Source organism: Crocuta crocuta, unplaced genomic scaffold (genome assembly GCF_008692635.1).
Source record: "Crocuta crocuta isolate KB4526 unplaced genomic scaffold, BGI_CrCroc_1.0 scaffold258, whole genome shotgun sequence".
Lineage (NCBI taxonomy): Eukaryota > Metazoa > Chordata > Mammalia > Carnivora > Hyaenidae > Crocuta > Crocuta crocuta.
The window spans coordinates 4178432-4195361 of NW_027532842.1; the positions used below are offsets into that span (position 1 = coordinate 4178432).

At 46.8% G+C, this 16930-nt stretch overlaps 1 protein-coding gene and 1 long non-coding RNA gene across 2 annotated transcripts in view; both read right to left on the bottom strand.

Moving 5' to 3' along the window:
- LOC144216148 (uncharacterized) overlaps positions 1–3863 on the bottom strand; it is a 22257-nt gene extending 18394 nt beyond the window's left edge. The window contains exon 1 of the long non-coding RNA XR_013330579.1: positions 3783–3863. This is a non-coding gene — a long non-coding RNA (uncharacterized LOC144216148). The remainder of the gene's footprint in view (positions 1–3782) is intronic.
- A 3262-nt stretch (positions 3864–7125) lies between these two features.
- CDK8 (cyclin dependent kinase 8) overlaps positions 7126–16930 on the bottom strand; it is an 80047-nt gene continuing 70242 nt past the window's right edge. The window contains exons 12-13 of the transcript XR_013330569.1: positions 11565–11732; positions 7126–7428 (exon numbers count right to left, since the gene is read on the bottom strand). The gene's annotated coding sequence lies outside the window, so the exon portion shown is untranslated. The remainder of the gene's footprint in view (positions 7429–11564; positions 11733–16930) is intronic.

Consider the following 16930-nt stretch of genomic DNA (forward strand, 5'->3'; position numbering starts at 1 on the left):
GGAAGGCAGGAGGTGGGCGGGTGGAGAGGCTGGGACGCGACGGCACCCGGGCCGTTCAGTCTGTGATCGGAGGCGCTGGGTCCGGACCCAGCTCCCCACAGAGGAGACTGCCTGGGTGCCTGAGCGGCTGGAAACACCCTCGAGTTGTCACCTGTCCCCGTCAGACAGCACACCCTCACCCACAGAGCACTGTCTACACTTCATTCCCCCAGGAGCCCCCAGGCGGTAACAGCGTTCGGCAACAACGCGGTTGCGGAACCGTGTCCTGGCCTGGAAGCCTCCGAGGAGCCGCTCCGACGCTGCTCTGCACATGTCTCCCCCCCCACCCCCCGCGTCTCGGGGCCCAGCCGTCACACCCCCCGCACGCTTCCCCTGTCCTGGGCTGGGGCTCAAGGACAGCTTTGGGGGCGCTGTGGGGGAGCGGAAGCGGGGCTCCTGGAGGCCTGGCCTCCGACCTAGTGAGGTCCTCACCGCGGCCCTGGTGCAGGGGCCTGGGACCCGCTCCCACGGCCGCCTGTCACACCGCCGTCGTAGGGCGGCCTCACCGCCGTCCACAGTGAAAATAAAATGGCCGGATGCTTAACCGGCAAGGACGAGATTATTCAGGAAGGGCAGGGAGCTGCGACTCAGGACACGCAAACCGCGCACGTGTGTGAGAACGGAGGAGGACGGTGTCCTTTCACAGAGGAGAGGGCGGGTTAGGCAAGGTGTTCCCAACAAGAGTTCATTGGCGGAGCGCTAGCGTTCCGGTTGCGGCGGCTTCTCATTGGCTGAGTTGTGGCGGCTTCTCATTGGCTGAGTTGTGGCGGCTTCTNAACAAAACCCTTTTTGCCATCCCCCTCATACAGGAAGCTGCTGGAAGTGGTAGCGAGTGAGAACGTCTCCTGCGTTGCTTCCCAACTGTATATGGAACTAGGCTTTCCTTATTCATAGTGGCACCTACTGGATACGACTGCCGGCTGATGGGCGTCAGCGGGGGTGGCGGGGCCCAGGCCTTGGGTCTGGCCTTGCCCTATGGCCTTGCTCCCTGAGGAAGGACCACGCTCCTTCCCTGAAGCCACGCCCAATCGGAGGGACGCTGCACCTTCCCTGGGGGCCCGAGCCTGCGAGCAGGACAGGCGCAGGCGTGTGTGGCTGAGGGCCCGCATCGCCTGGGGGTGGGCCCCGGGTCACGGGGGCCCTGCGGCCACGCGGGGAGCCAGCCTCCGGCCCCGGGTCACGGCTCTGCACGCAGACCTGTCGCGCGCTCTCTGCAGGGTGGAGGGCTTTCGGGGCAGGGGGCGTCTGGCTCCGCGCGGGGCCATGAGCGGGGCCCAGGGCAGCGCCCTCTCCGTCACTTTGTCCCGGGGCGGATGACCTTCTGCAGAGGGGCTGCGGGAGCGCGTGTAGCCTCCTGGCTCTCTTCCTCGTCCCGACCCCGCGTGCGGTCGTCCAGGGACTCCCACGGATTGGACCCCCGGACCCTTTCATTTTATTGTGGTAAAATACATACGATTTATCATCAACCAGTTTTAAATGTGCAGGGACGTTAAGGACAGTTGTCTTGTTCCGCAGCCATCACCACCATCCAGGTCCCCGTAATCTTCCCAGACTGACACTCTGTCCCCGTTACACACCAGCTCCCGGTGTGCCCCTCTCCCCCCAGCCCCTGGCGGCCACCCTTCTACTTTGTCTTTATAATTGTGATTTATAGAACAAGAAAGGAAACGAACTTCCATCCATTTTTTGTTGAAGAAATGTAAAAGACGATGGTGGTAATTGAGTACAGTTCTTTCGTAAAGGAGAGGAAGAGCGGCTGCGGCTGGGACCCTCCGGGAGCTCCGCGCGCTGCGTCAGAAAAGTGTTCACTCCGTAACCGCGAACACAGCAAGGGTGGCAGGGGCCTCCGGGCCGAGCTCAAGACCGGCCGACACCGGGCGCCCAGAGCCCGAGGACAAGAGTGCGGTCATCGGTCCAGAGCCTGCGGTGTTGACTCGCCTTCTCCTTGTCTTCCCAACGGCTGTGCTTCTGGAACTTTCAGAGTGCTTAGAAATCACCAGGTGACCTTGCTGGAAGGTTCTGTGTTTAGCGCAGGCTCCAGGTGATGCAGGTGTGCTGGCCCAGGGGCCACACTTGGGAGAAGCAAGGCCCCCTTCCATCGGAGGGCGCTTGATGCCCGGGCCGGGCAGAAGTTCTCTGAGGTTGTAAAAGTCCAGGGCCAACTCCTTTTTTCTTTCTTCTTCTTCTTCTTTTCTTAAATCACTCAACATATTTAAAAAAAACTAAAGAGATGTCAAAGCAGTTACAGAAATATTGACATACTTTAAATGTTCACACTTTAACAAGTTCATGACTTTATCATGCCCGCACAGATGCAATGCGGTATGAATGTGCCCGTTGCAATATGAATTCCTGGAGCACGTGAGTGTGTGGTCGGGGAATGGGACACAATTTTAAGCTTTTACTGTGGTCCTTTTTCTCCGGGGCTGAGTATGTGACAGATGGTGTTGAAGGGTCTGTCATGGGGGCTCCTTGAGCACGAGGTCAGCTGGCGGTCCCAGGCTCCCGTGCACAGACCTGAGCCAGTGAAGCCCGGAGACCAGAAGACCTGGCCTTTCCCACAGAGCCCGCTGTCCTTGTCCTGATTCGGGGACCGCCTCTTTCCAGATGATTGTACCAAGGAGTGTCTCTTTCCTCCAGGAAATTCTTACCCTGCTTCATCCACAGAGGTGTGGGCTCACTCCGTGGCCTTAACTGGCCACACGGTAGCCCACGTCACAGGGAGCGGGGAGATTCATGCAGAACACGCCAGGAAGGGCACCTAGTGACGGTGGCGGGGGGGGGGGGGCTAAGGGNGGGGCGGGGGCGGGGTGGGGGGAGCTAAGGGTGCCACCCTGTCACTCTCCAGGGGTGAGTGGGATCTGGCCCCATGTGCATAGGACTCCTTTTAAGGAATCTCGGAAGCCAAGACTAGCTGCTCCAAGACTTCCCAGACCCTGAGGTGAGCTTCTTTCTTGAAGGTCCCGTGTTTACAGACGGGACGACTTTGAATTATAAAAATTCTCACTTCAGGAAAGGAATTCTAACACTATTTCTTTGACTAAGAAGCCGGTTTAGCTTACTTATTATCAGACTTACAACCCAGGCCACCGTTGTTCACCCACCTACCCAACAGACATACACACTTATTCTCGTCAATCCTTGGAACTTAATTCGGTTCGGCTGATGCATAGTAGGCCTCAGTGAACGAGTGAATGAAGTTTTAAGAGCAGTCCTATGAGGCTCGAATGTTACAGCTGTGCCGGTGATGGCCCCGTGATCCGCGGGGGACAGTGCCTTCCTAAGCAGTGCAGGCATGCCAAGACTTAATGGGCCAGGTCACCCCTCTGAGCCAAGACTCTAGTAGGGTATCTGCCCTCCCCGACACACCTGGTCCTGTCATTTTGTTCAGTGGAAGTATCTGTTTCTCTGGTGAGTCATCTAAGCCACAGCACCAGGCGAGTTATCCTCTGTGGGCATGGGAGCCCCATGCCGTCCACCCCTGGGCGCTGTGGTTGCTGTCAAAGCCCACACTCACCTAGGTCATACACACCACGGGCACTGTCCCCTCACAACTGTCCCCCTCCGGCCGGGACAATTACAGCTACCTCAAGTGTCCCCATTTGGAAGCACTCAGCAGTGCCTGCCCGTCCAATTTCCCAGGCCAGCTGCGCAGATTCCTTAGTAAATCGGCTGGCACGACACCAAAGCCTTTCAGCCTTTAAAGTCACTTTCTCCCAAGCCAGAGCTCGGTGGCGGCTCACCTGGTTGTGTGACTGGCCTGTGGACTGCCGCTTCCTCTGTCTCTGAGGCTGGTAAACAACTCGGCACTTCCTTGTGGACCGAGAAAGTGGGCCTCTGTTCAAGGATAAGAGCATCATTTAGACATAATCAAGGATGCAGAAGAGACTTGGTCGTGGACAAAGACAGAGCATTTCTAAACCAGCCATTGCTCTCCGAATGTGGGAGACTCTCTTCCCACAAGGCTGGGATTGTTCGGCTCTCAAAGAAATCAATTAGCTGGGGCATAGTGAGAAAGGGCTTTGTGATCAGAGGGTATGCTTGCAATACACCCGCAAGCAATCAATGTTACCTCTTTCTCAGTGAGGAGCCAGACACTCGCATAAACTCCTAGGGCCGTGAAATAAACACAGAAGTTAAATGATGAAAAAAGAGAACTGCTAAAAACAAAGGCATGTGAATGCATTTTTAATCCTCAGAAAGCTAATGTGTTGATGTAGTTTGATCTTCCACTGGTACGTGATAAATGGCAATCAAAACTTCATGAAAGAGCATGTTCCTATAGAATAGAAGCATATTGGTAAATATGAGTAGGCGGAAGAGGGGGCCGTGGGTGAAGAATCCCAGACCCAGCTTGTCCAGTGCATCAATGAGTCGTTTTCCTTGCAGCAAAAATAACCAACTCAAAACGGCTTAAAGAGTAAGGATACTCCTTTTCTTCTTTCTTTTTTTAAGTTTATTTATTTTTGAGAGAGAGAGCGAGAGAGAGCTGGGGCAGAGAGAGAAGGGGAGAGAATCTGAAGTGGGCTCAGCACAGAGCCAGATGCGGGGCTCGAACTCACGAACTGTGAGCTCATGACCTGAGCCGAAGGCAGGTGCTTAACCGACTGAGCCACCCAGGTGCCCCAAGAATATTTATTTTCTATGTAACCGGAAAGTCCAGAGGGAACAGGCTTCCAGGCTGGTAGGTCCACTCCCAGCCCCAACTTCTGGTGGCCTCCCCTCCGCCACCCTCAGCCTCGGCTCGGCCCCAGCACTGCTGTTCGCCTTCCCGCCTCCCTCCGCTGACTTGCTGGAGTGGCGTGGGTTCGCTAATTGGCTGCAGAGGTAAAGACGGATGTAGGGGCACAGGGGCGTACACTGAACCCCAGCCTGCCTGAGAGCTGCGCATCTGGGGCAAGATGCAAGCCTCTTACGCAGCAGCCTCGTAATGTGGAGAAGAAGAAGAAGGAAGGAAGAAGAAGAAGGAAGGAAGGAAGGAAGAAGAAGGAAGGAAGGAAGAAGAAGAAGGAAGGAAGGAAGAAGAAGGAAGAAGAAGAAGGAAGGAAGGAAGGAAGAAGAAGGGAGGGAGGGAGGGAGGGAGGGAGGGAGAAGAAGAATGTCTGTGTCCGGAGATTGTAGTGAGGTTTAAGACAGATGCTGAGACCGGGACTGGCATAGAGAAAGCACCTCATAACGTGAAGAACTCACCCCTTGTTTTTATGGGATTTATTAAACGCTTACAGTGCTAGGCACCCAGCTCCCTTACGGAGACTACGGGCAAGAGCGTTGGCGGTTAGGACACGGTGTGGCAGGATTCCTACCCTTGATATCCCTTCTCCCGTGATGGGAGCAAGTCTGGGGACATGCTGGCCTGGCGCCTGGGAAGCGACAGAGAGGTAGGCAGGAAAAATGGGGAGGATGGTGACACTGGCCTCCAGGTCTCTTCAAGGTCTTTGTGGAAAGCACAGAGTTGCTTGCACGTTTCATTTCCATTTCCATTCAAATACTCTGGTGTCATGGACTTGGAAGGAAGGAAGGAAGGAAGGAAGGAAGGAAGGAAGGAAGGAAGGAAGGAAGGTAGGTTGATCATGCAAAGGAAGCAGAATACTTTTCTTTGTAACCCAAGAAACCCAACATGGTCTACACTCCAGAGGTCAAAAGGCTTGCTTCAGCCCGGAGCACCTGTGTGGGCCAGAGCCACGTGAGGGGACAGGAGTCAGGGAAATTACATTCCTACTTCTTTCTTTTCGGACCATGTGAGGGCAAGTACTTAACTGTGCTTAAAAATGTTGACTGCTGGGGTGCCTGGGTGGCTCAGTCGGTTAAGCGTCCAACTTCAGCTTGGGTCGTGATCTCACAGTTTGTGGGTTCGAGCCCCGCGTCGGGCTCTGTGCTGACAGCTCAGATCCTGGAGCCTGTCTTCTGATTCTGTGTCTCCCTCTCTCTCTGACCCTCCCCTGCTCATGCTGTCTCTATCTCTCCTTCAAATAAATAAATAAATAAAATTTTTAAAAAATGTTGACTGCTTTTAGCAGATATCAAAAATTGAAATGGCTAAGCAACTTTGCCCAGGAAAAGAAAAAGCCGTCCAAGCCTATGTAAAATGACCGTTGAAGTTAAGACCTTTGACTTCTTTGGATTTTTAGTGGCACGCTACTACATCTTTGTGCCGATCCCCCTCCCGTTCTGCTCACGGGTGGGCGCTGAGGAAAAGCCATCTAGAACCTGTGGCCCTAAGCATGGTCTTCCCAGATGAAGTAGTTTAAGCTACATTTAACCATCAAGAGACTTCTCTGCCAGCCGCCGGTTCAGCGGGGAGGTACCTATGGCCGGTTCCTTCTCCTGTGAGGGTCACAGAGGGTGGGCCCGTGAGCTCACTTGAGTCCCATCCCGGACCCTCGAGAAGACTCAGCCCACCCACGCAGATGGGTCCTGGAACTCTGGAAAGGTGCCAGCCTCGGCTTGACATCTACCCAGCAGCCCCGAGCCCGCCTGTTTGGATCTGGTCTTCCCACTGACCCCGAGCCACAGGGAACCAGACTAATTTGCCCCAGTGCTGCCCCAAGAGCCCAGCTTGGGTCAGAAATCAGTCTGGGTCTCTGTCTTCCGCACTTCTTCTCCAGAACATGCCATTTCCTCAGGCAAGGAGCCAGCGGTCCGTTTTTAGTCTGACTCTAAACCACGCATCACCATTCTGGTATAAAGTACAGGGAAAGAAATCAAGTTGTAAAGGAAAGACAAAGACCGCCTGGCATCTTTTCAAGTTGGCTTGGTAGTTCCTGGATGAGAGAGGATGTGTAAACACTTTGGTTTCAGGGGTACTTACCCTTAAGAATGGAAAAAGAAAAGCCTGAAGGAAATGCCATTTGTTGAATTAATAATGTTTAAAAAAAATCTCTCTTTGGGGCACCTGGGTGGCTCAGTCGGTTAAGCGTCTGACTTCGGCTCAAGCCATGATCTCACGGTTTGTGGGTTCAAGCCCCGCATTGGGCTCTGCGCTGACAGCTTTTTCTGCCTCTTCTGCTCGCACTCGTGACTCTCTCTCTCTCTCTCAAAAATAAATAAGCATTAAAAAAAAATTTTTTTTTTTAAATCTCTCTTTAAGGATGCTTGACTTAGCACATGTGAAATGTGAAAGCGTGGGTGAGGAAGTGGGTGGCGGGGCTGGTCAAGCTCTGGTTAGTATCAGCGGTCTGGCTGGTCGAGAGAGCATTGTTCTGGAAAGGGAACCAAGCGTGTTCTTTAGGGATAGGAATGTGCTGGGAGAAATTCCTTTTAAGCCAGGGTATAAAGAAGTTGCTGGAGCAAGCACTCTTGACCTCCCCATTGCATCAGCCTCAAAGGCAGGGAGCACTCTAATTTCCCTCAGACCAGCAGAGTCATCTGCGGACAGGAGCAGCTGCTTTTCTGTGTCAAAAAAGAAAGAAGAAAGAAAGAGAAAAATCACTGATTTAAAGAGGGCACGGAATATTTTCACTGTGCTGGAAGGGTATTTTCAGCACATCTGGGCAGGATTCTAAACTTACCAAATGCTTAATGTAAGATTCTCATGCCTCCTAGGGATGTTTTATTGTGTTACCTCCAAGGTTTTTTGTTTTTGTTTTTTTTTATCACTTTGTTTCCAATTTGTATCCTTGGGGACAGAACAAAAATGCTTTCCCGCATCCTAGGAAATGCTTCAAGCTGGGCACAATTTGATATTAACGGAGGATATTCAGAACACTTTTTCATGGATTCTAAAACGGGTTCCAAAGTGGCAAGTGTTATTTCCCCCCTAATTTAATAAAATGACAGAACAAGTTAAGTTATTAAAGATCTGACACCCCACCAGGATTCCACAGTACTGAGGTAAATGGAATTACTCTTTCTAAATAATACAGAAGGGGAAATGAAAGCATTATTGTTACTATGCTAAGAACAAATGAAGAAAATACGTTTAGTTTTATGAAGAAATTCACTCCTTAAGACTTTTTTTAAAGTCAATTCGATCGAAGGGATTCTTTAACCCTAGATTTCTTCATAGATACAACCATTTGCCATCGAAAGTGCCTCCCAAGATGGAAACCAATCTGACAACAAACTATTTGTAAAAAAAAATTAAAAAAAAAAAAGTGCCTCACAAGCACGTGTAGCTTAGGGGAGACCCGAAATCTGGAAGGTCAGGATGGTGATGGTAAAGATAACATTCACCTCTGAAAAATTCTGGTCTTCCGGAATCTCAGAGAAAATAACCTGAACATATGAAAAGAAAAATGAACACACTCCCCTAGCCCAAACCTGTGTTAATATTTGTAATATTTTAATGAGTAATGTGGGTCCTGGTGGCATATTTGGAAAACAGGTGAACACCATCTTCTAATATTTGGTCCTCTGAATTAATTTCTAACCCCCGCCAAGGGAAAATACTTGCATATATAGTCCAGAGTGCGTATGATAATACTACTTAGGAAGAAAATGATGGTGAAAATTACTGTTTATGCCCAAATAGAAAGTGGGATTGTCTTTCAATATTATCACTCAAAAGAGAAGGAATCGTCTGATAATCAACATCTTATAAAGATTTTCCGAGGAAGACCTGGATCCAAATAAGGCTGTATCGTCAATAGATGAATGGATAAAGATGCGGTATATAATGGGATGTCATTTGGCCATAAAAAAGAATGAGATCTTACCATTTGCAACAACATGGATGGACCTAGAGGGTATTATGCTAAGTGAAGTCAGTTAGAGAAATATCATATATTATTTCACTTATATATAGAATCTAAAAAACCAAAGCAAAACAAATGAACAAACAAAAAAGCAGAAACAGGGGCGCCTGGATGGCTCGGAGTCAGTTAAGCGTCGGCTCAGGTCATGATCTCATAGTTTGTGAGTTTGAGCCTGGAGCTGCTTCGGATTCTGTGTCTCCCTCTCTCTCTGCCTCTTCCCCGCTTGCGTTCTGTCTCTCTGTCTTTCTCAAAAATAAATAAATATTCAAAAAAAAAAGGCAGAAACAGACCTATGAATACAGAGAATAAACTGATGGTTGCCGGGGGTCGGGGGAGGGGTGGGCAAAATGAGTGAAGGGGAGTGTGAGGTACAGGCTTCCAGTTATGGACTGAGTAAGTCAGGAAAGTGAAGTGCACAACACAGGGAATGTAGCCGGTGATATTATACTAGTGTTGTATGGGACACACAGTAGCTACGCTTGTCCTAAGTATGGCATTTGACCATTGTCAAACCACTAGGTCTAACAACCAAAACTCACGTAACATTGTGTGTTAACTAAACTTCAATTTTTAAAAATTAATAAAATAAAATAGAATGGCCAGATTTAGCCAATAAAAGTCTGTATTTGTATTTCAGCCGGACATTCTGTATGATCAGTTACATTTAAATATCAGACAAATACCTTTTTTTGGTAATGCAAGTACATTCCCTACAGTACTTGGGGCATTTTACACTAACATTTATTTACTGTTTATCTGAAATTCAAATTTAAGTGGACACTCTGTATTTTTTATCTTGCCACTCTAGTCTAAAATGATCTTTAAAGTGCCAGTTTGGGATGATGATGGAGGTCACCTGATGGAATGGATTTCTAAAAACAGAGACAAAGCAATTGACCAGGTTTGTATTTAGTAATTATCTTTGGGGGTCTGACATACCCAGTTAGAATTATTGGCTATATTGTAAATATGCCTTATAAAAATCACTTACAAAAGCAACAAAGTGCTTTGCACGTGGTGATGGCTGGTGAAAATAAACAAACAAACAAAAACAAACACCAGACAAGTCATTTCCTGTAATGTGAATGAATACTTGTGGCCTGGGTAAAATTTCCAGTGAGAGCGATGTACATAAAAAAGACAAAAAATGCTGTATCTCATACAATTTCAAGTGACATAAACATATTTTAGACAGCTTAAAAAGAAATTATAGTGATGACAAAATTGCTCAAGTCCAAGATGCTTATGAGAGCATGAATAACATTATTTCATTCTAGTGAGAAATGGCAATATTCTAAAATAATATGTTTATGTAATGTGTAGTTTTATATATTTGTAACTAAATTGAACTTTATAAGTATATGTAAGCGTTACATCTCCATCTCTTGAAGGATATCTGTGCCTGTCTGTCTGTTGTCTGTCTGTCTACTGTCTGTCTATTTATCATCTATCTATCTACTCTATATCTATCTATCTATCCACCTATCAACTATCTACTATCTATCTATATCTATCTACTATCTACATCTATCATCTATCTATCTACTATCTCTATCCATCCATCCAACTATTATGTATCTACTCTCTATATCTATCTATCTATCTATCTATCTATCTATCTATCTATCTATCCACCTATCATCTACCTATTTATATCTATCTATCTACTATCCATATCTATCATCTATCTATCTACTATATCTATCTATCTATCTATCTATCTATCAATCATCTGTCTATCTATATCACCTGTCTATTTATCTATCTATCTAAACTTTTCTTTTTTTCATCTTCTCATTGGGAAAGCAGAGGATCACATATACCAGATGGCCAAGCCAGATGTTTGGACAATGTACACAGGTTTTAGGAAAATGTGTTGACCCTCTTATCGGTATCAAACTCACTTATAATACAATGCTAATAAATTTTGTGAATCTGCTCAATGTTTTATCTATCAAACTGTCTCCAGCTGTGACTTCTGCTCCCAGCCATGATGGAGCAATAGAACCAGATTTACCTTTCCTCCTTAAACAAATTTTTTAAATTTATGTATTTATTTATTATTAATATTTATTGTATTAAATTATCCCAACAAGTGCCCTCCTCCATGCCCAAAAGGTTTATTTATTTTGAAAGAGTGAGAGAGAGCAGGGAAGGGGCAGAGAGAGAGGGAGAGAAAGAACCCCAAGCAGGCTTCATGCTGTTATCACAAAACCCAATGCAGGGCTCGAACTCACGAACCATGAGACACCCCTCCTCCTTAAAGAATTTGAAAATTGGACCAAATATATTTGAACATTGTTTTTCAGACATCAGATAATAGGCAGCACAAAACGAGTTTTACTCTTATGTGAGCTTACTGCTTGAAGGCAGTTTCCAACACAAGAAAGGGAAATCCAGGTAAAGTCACTTGGTCTTGGTGTGTGTTAGGCAGACGGCAGTTGCACGGTCGAGAAGCTAAGGTGGCGAAGGGCGCCCGGGTGGCTCAGCCGGTTGAGCATCTGACTCTTGATTTTGGCTCAGGTCCCGGTCCCAGGGATGTGGGTCGAGCCTCACATCAGGCTCTGTGCTGAGCATGGAGCCTGCTTGGAATTCCCTCCGCCCGCCCTCCCACTGCCCCCCTCCACTCTCTCATGCTCTCTCTCTAAAATAATATAAGACAAAATAAAATCATAAAATAAAATACACTTAGAAGCTAAGGTGGCCGGAATTTAAGGGCCATGTATGGAGCAGGGGGCTGCACAGAGGAAGAGGGAGCTCGGGAGAGCTGTAGAGGAGTCCCTTCAAATCTTCTGCCGAGAACCGATCTGTGCACGCAAGAGAGGACATTACCTGAGGTCAGAGAAAACCACTGCCAGGAGCTCACGCAGGGCTGAGAATAGTCTATCTTCCGACCAACCGGGGTGGATGCTGAGGCATTTGGCAGAATTCTCAGAAGGACATTTCTTTAGTATCACTACTTCATTAGCCCTAGGCTCGGTTCTGGACCTGATGTATAAGCTTAAAAGCAAGCGTCAAAAGGATCTGGTTAATTTAACAACATGCCCAAACAAAATCCAACACTAAACAAACATAACCAGCTCTAGTAACCAACAAAGCAAAATTCACAACATCCAGCATCCAATAAAAAACAAAATTACCTGGTTAAGAAATTTAAAAAACACTCTCAGTTATAATTGCATCAAAAGGAATAAGATACCCAGGAATAAATGTAACTGAGGAAGAGAAAGACCTATACACTGAAAACTGTAATACTGATGAAAGAAATTGAAGGCAACACAAATAAACGGAAAGACATTCCATGTTGGTTAAATGGGAGAATAAATATTGTTAAAATATCCACACCACCCAAGCAGTCTACAGATTTAACGCAATCCCTATGGAAATTCCAATGGCACTTTTCACGGAAATAGAAAAGACAATCCCAAAATTTGTATGGAACCGCAAAAGACCCCGAAAAGCGATGAGGAAATCAAAAAACAGTAGAAAGGGCACCACACTTCCATGATTTCAGTCTATACTACGGACTCATAATACAACAGTTATGGTGCCAGAGGGAGAAGGGGGCCATGAGAGGAATCCAGTATAATCTGGTATTAGCAAAAGTCTTTGATTACATCAGAGAAAATGGTTAGTTATCTCTTTTTGCCTACGTAGGGCGTATTTTCCACCAATGAAGAAACTCAACTGGGAAAGCAATTACTGCCAGTCAAGCCGATTTTAGGGTCTATTAAGCCAGCATCGGTTTTTACATCCATTAGCACGGGTGGAGTATGCTTTCAACAGACATTATCGGTAAGTGATAAAACACAAATTCTTTTTGTACTTCGCAACTTAAGTGGAAAAACACACCTAAGAAATGACTTTATTTGTAAACGAGAAGGTGCCCACTGGCCATCCACAAGCTTACCGATTTCATCTCTGGCCATTGGTGCCCAGGACATGTTTTGTGCTCAGGCCACTTCACCGTGGGTGACCATCCTAGACTTAACTCCTTTCTCTGGGGTGTGGACGCTGGAGTAATCTGACTTTACCACATAGCCAACTGACTTTGCAGGGCATAATCTCTCCACACTTTATTTTGTCTCATTTGTACAATCGGGAGAATAATACCTAATTCCCCAAATGGTAGGCAGGCCGAGTTACTTTACGATGAGGCTGAGCTAATGAAGGTTACTGTGCAACTCTGAATAGTGATGGAGCTTGCTTTACACAGCACCTTTCAGCATTTCTGGGATTCACTGAAAGCATCATAGTTGTTGCTACATTTCTTTTTCTTTCTTTAAAATTTTTTAAATGCTGTATTTATTTTTGAGAGAGCACAAGCAGGGGAGGGGCAGAGAGAGGACAGAGGATCCAAGCAGGCTCAGCGCTGATAGCAGAGAGCACCATGCGGGGCTTGAACTTACTAACCGTGAGATCATGACCTGAGCCGAAGTCGGACGCTCAACTGACTGAGCCACCCAGGCGCCCTGTTACTACAATTCTTCATATTTACAGAGTATGGAAAAGAATGACTTGACCAAGGCCTTATAGGAAGTCCCTGGCAGAAGCAAGCCCTAGGTCTCCTGATCCCAAACCCATGTTCCTTCTGATGCTTTGCACCAATACCCCCCCTGCCCCAGCCCCGAAATCTTTCCCACTGTACTGCTCCCTCTTCTCAAAAGAGAATCGTTATGGTTCTTAAGCTTCCGTTTAATGCTTGATCCAATAATGGCTTCCACTGCTGTATTTCCCACACGTGTATCCTGACTCCTCAACTAAATTAAATTCCGTGAGTATTTGAGGATTGTGGTTTGTTCCCCTCTGTTTGGCCACAAGCCCTAACAGCCCGTCTGACATATACCAAATGCTCAGTAAATGTGAACTGAGTTCCACTGCTCCCCCAAAACACTTTCAGGTTGTGAGAAAATTCATAGCTGTCGAGACAAATATTGTGAAGAGAATTAATTGTTCAGTGAAGAGCAGGAGCCCCTAACCTTCACTGAATTTAAGAAAGAAAAAATAATGATGGGTTATTGAATTCTGAGTTACCTTTAAATATTTCAGCCCTGGAATTATTGACGTGCATACAAACTGCCGATTTAAAGTGTACAGGTTCATGGGGCGCCTGCGTGGCTCAGTCGGTTAAGTGTCCAACTTAGGCTCAGGTCATGATCTCACAGTCCGTGGGTTCGAGCCCCGCGTCGGGCTCTGTGCTGACAGCTCAGAGCCTGGAGCCTGCTTCAGATTCTGTGTCTCCCTCTATCTCTGACCCTCCCCTGCTCACACTGCCTCTCTCCCTCTCTCAGAAATTAAAAAAAAAAAAAAATTAAAAAAAATAAAGTGTATAGTTTCAGGAGTTTCGAAAAATGTATACACATACCCAATGCAGCCATCACTACAATTAAGAGCCTACTGAACTTCCATTTTTACTGCTGAGCAATACATCCCGCTGCATGGAAGTACTGCAATTCGTTTATCTATTCGTCTGTTGGCAGACATCCAGTTCAGTGCGATCATAAAGGTGCTTTGAACATTGTGTGGACATGTTTTCATTTCTCTCAGGTAAATATACAAGAGCGCAATTGCTGGGTCCCCTGGGAAGTATGTATAACTTTATAAGCAATTGTCAAATTGCTTTCTGGAGCGGCTGTTCTACTGGGTATCTCTACCGGTAACGTATGGCAGTTCCAGTGCCTCCCTGTCCTTGCCAACACTCGATGTTGTTGATCCTTTTCTTCCCCTTCGGTCTTTCACTCTGGTAGAGTTTATGTAAAGCCACTAAAATTGACCCGAGCAATTCTGCAGGTTTTAGAAAAAATGCTTATGTTTGCGAAAGAGAGAGAGAGGGCGAGAGTGCACAAGCAGGGGAGGGGCAGAGAGAGGGGGAGACAGAGAATCCCAAGAAAGCTCCACGCTAGCAGCACAAAGCCTGACGTGGGGCTTGAACTCACAAACTGTGAGACCGTGGCCTGAGCCAAAACCAAGAGTCAGACGTTTAATCGGCCACCCAGGTGCCCCGATTCTGCGAGTTTTGACACCTATACTTGCGTAGCCGTGACAAAAATCAGGATACAGAAGAGTTTCATCACCCAACAAAATATGAACATGTTCCTTTTTAGCGGATCCCTCTCTTCCCTCCTGCCCCTGGCAACTACTGGTCTGTTTTCTGTTCTTACAATCTTGCCTTTTCCAGAATGCCATAGAAATGAGATCACACAGTATGGACTTCTTTTTTTTTTTTTTTTTTTTTTTTTTTTGGGGGGGGAGGGGGAGACNAGCGAAAGTCGGACGCTTAACCGACTGAGCCACCCAGGTGCCCTGGGGTATGCTTAGCTTTAAAAGAAACTGTTAAATCTTTTCAAAAAAGTTCTAGTTGCTCCACGTCTTCACTTATTTGGTACTTAGTTTTTAATTTGAGCCATTTTAACTCATTGTGGTTTTAATTTGCATTTCCCTAGTGAGCAATGGTATTGAGCATCTTTGCATGACCTTATCTGCCATTTGGTTTTCTTTGGTGAAATGTTTCTTCAAATCTTTTGCCCGTAAAAAAGTTTTTTTTTTTATTATTGAGTTTTTAAGGGTTCTTTATTTTTAGAGACAAGTTCTCACGTGACTTGCAAATAGCTTCTCCATTCTCTTAACAGTCTGTCGAAGAGCAGTTCTTAACTGTGATGGAGTCGAAGTTATCGATCCTTTCTCCTATGCATCGTGCGTTTGGTTTTATACCTAAGAAATTTTGGCACTTTCTATATTTTATTCTACAGGTTTTATAGTTTGGGGTTCTGTATTCAGATTTAGGTCTATGATCCATTTTGAGTTAACGTCTGTATGGAGTATAAGGTCCGAATTGAGGCTCTGTTCGGTTTTACGTAAGTCTATCAAATTGTTCCGGCATCATTTGCTGAAAAGACAGTCCTTTCTCTGCTCAAATACTCTCACCCTTCTCTGGCAAATCAACTGCCCTTATATGTATCAGTATCTTTCTGGGCTCGTCATGTTCTACTGATTTATATGCCTATTCTTTCTTCAGTACCACAATGTCTTATTATTGTAGGTTTAGAGAAGTCTTCTTCCTTTTTAAAAATTCTTTTATTTCTGAGAGAAAGAGTGTGAGCGGGGGAGGGGCAGAGAGAGGGAGACAGAGGGTCCATAGCAGGGCCTGTGCGGTCAGTGCAGAGCCGATGCGAGGCTCGAACTCACAAACCGCGGGACCATGGCCTGAGCAAAAGTGTGATGCTTAACTGACTGAGCCACCCAGGCGCCCTTAGGTTTAGATAAGGCTTAAAATCACATAATGCATCGTCTCTGTACTCCTTTACTCTAGTGCTTTTGCTTCTCCATATAAATTCTAGAAAAAGCTTATTGACATCTACCAAATATCCTCCTGAAAAAACATAACCTCCAAAGTGTGACCGACGGAAAGCCACCGAAGGATTAAGTGCATGTACAATGGCCATTCTAGTTTCTTCTTTAAAGTAAGGACTGCAAAATCCTTCCTCCATGGGGGAGGCAGACAATAAACAAATATACAAACAAACCCCCATATATGTATACAAATGCCAAGTAGTGATCACTGTCCACAGAATGGCAAGAGTGGGAGCCAGGGGCCTGTTAGGAAGCTAGATGGTGGCTACGGAGAGGAGACGAAAAGCTCTCTTTTGGATATGCTGGATTTGAGGTCCTATTTGACATCCAAATACAAAGTCATTTATTCACTCACTCATTCATTCACTCAGTGAATATTTAGGAGCACTGTCCTAGGCAAAGCCCTCTTCCAGTTGCTGGGATTACTGTCGTCAATAAAAAGAGTGCCTAGAGGTGTTAGCTAACACCGTGGTGGTGATCACGCGGTGATCACGTGTAGCCGATCAACACCTCTTACCTCTTAAGCAGGACGAGTTAAAGGTCAATGCCATCTCAGCGAGGAAAGCCTGCCTGCCTGCCTGGAGTTTCTCTTCCGGTGGGGGTGGGGAGGAACAATAAGGAAGCCTAAGTTAGCAGTCAGTGCTAGGGGGGAAGATGAAGCTGGGGGTGAGCGGGGTGGGGAGGCGGGGGACAGGCTGCTATTTCAGAGAGGAAGGGAAAAGGGTCTCTTAAGGTTTGAGCGGACCGGGGCAAGGGAGGGAGTGAGCCAAGCTGGGGGGAGCAGGAGACAGATGCAGCCGGAAAAGGGGGAAGCGCCTGAGACGAGGCGTGCTTGGCAAGCCGGAGGA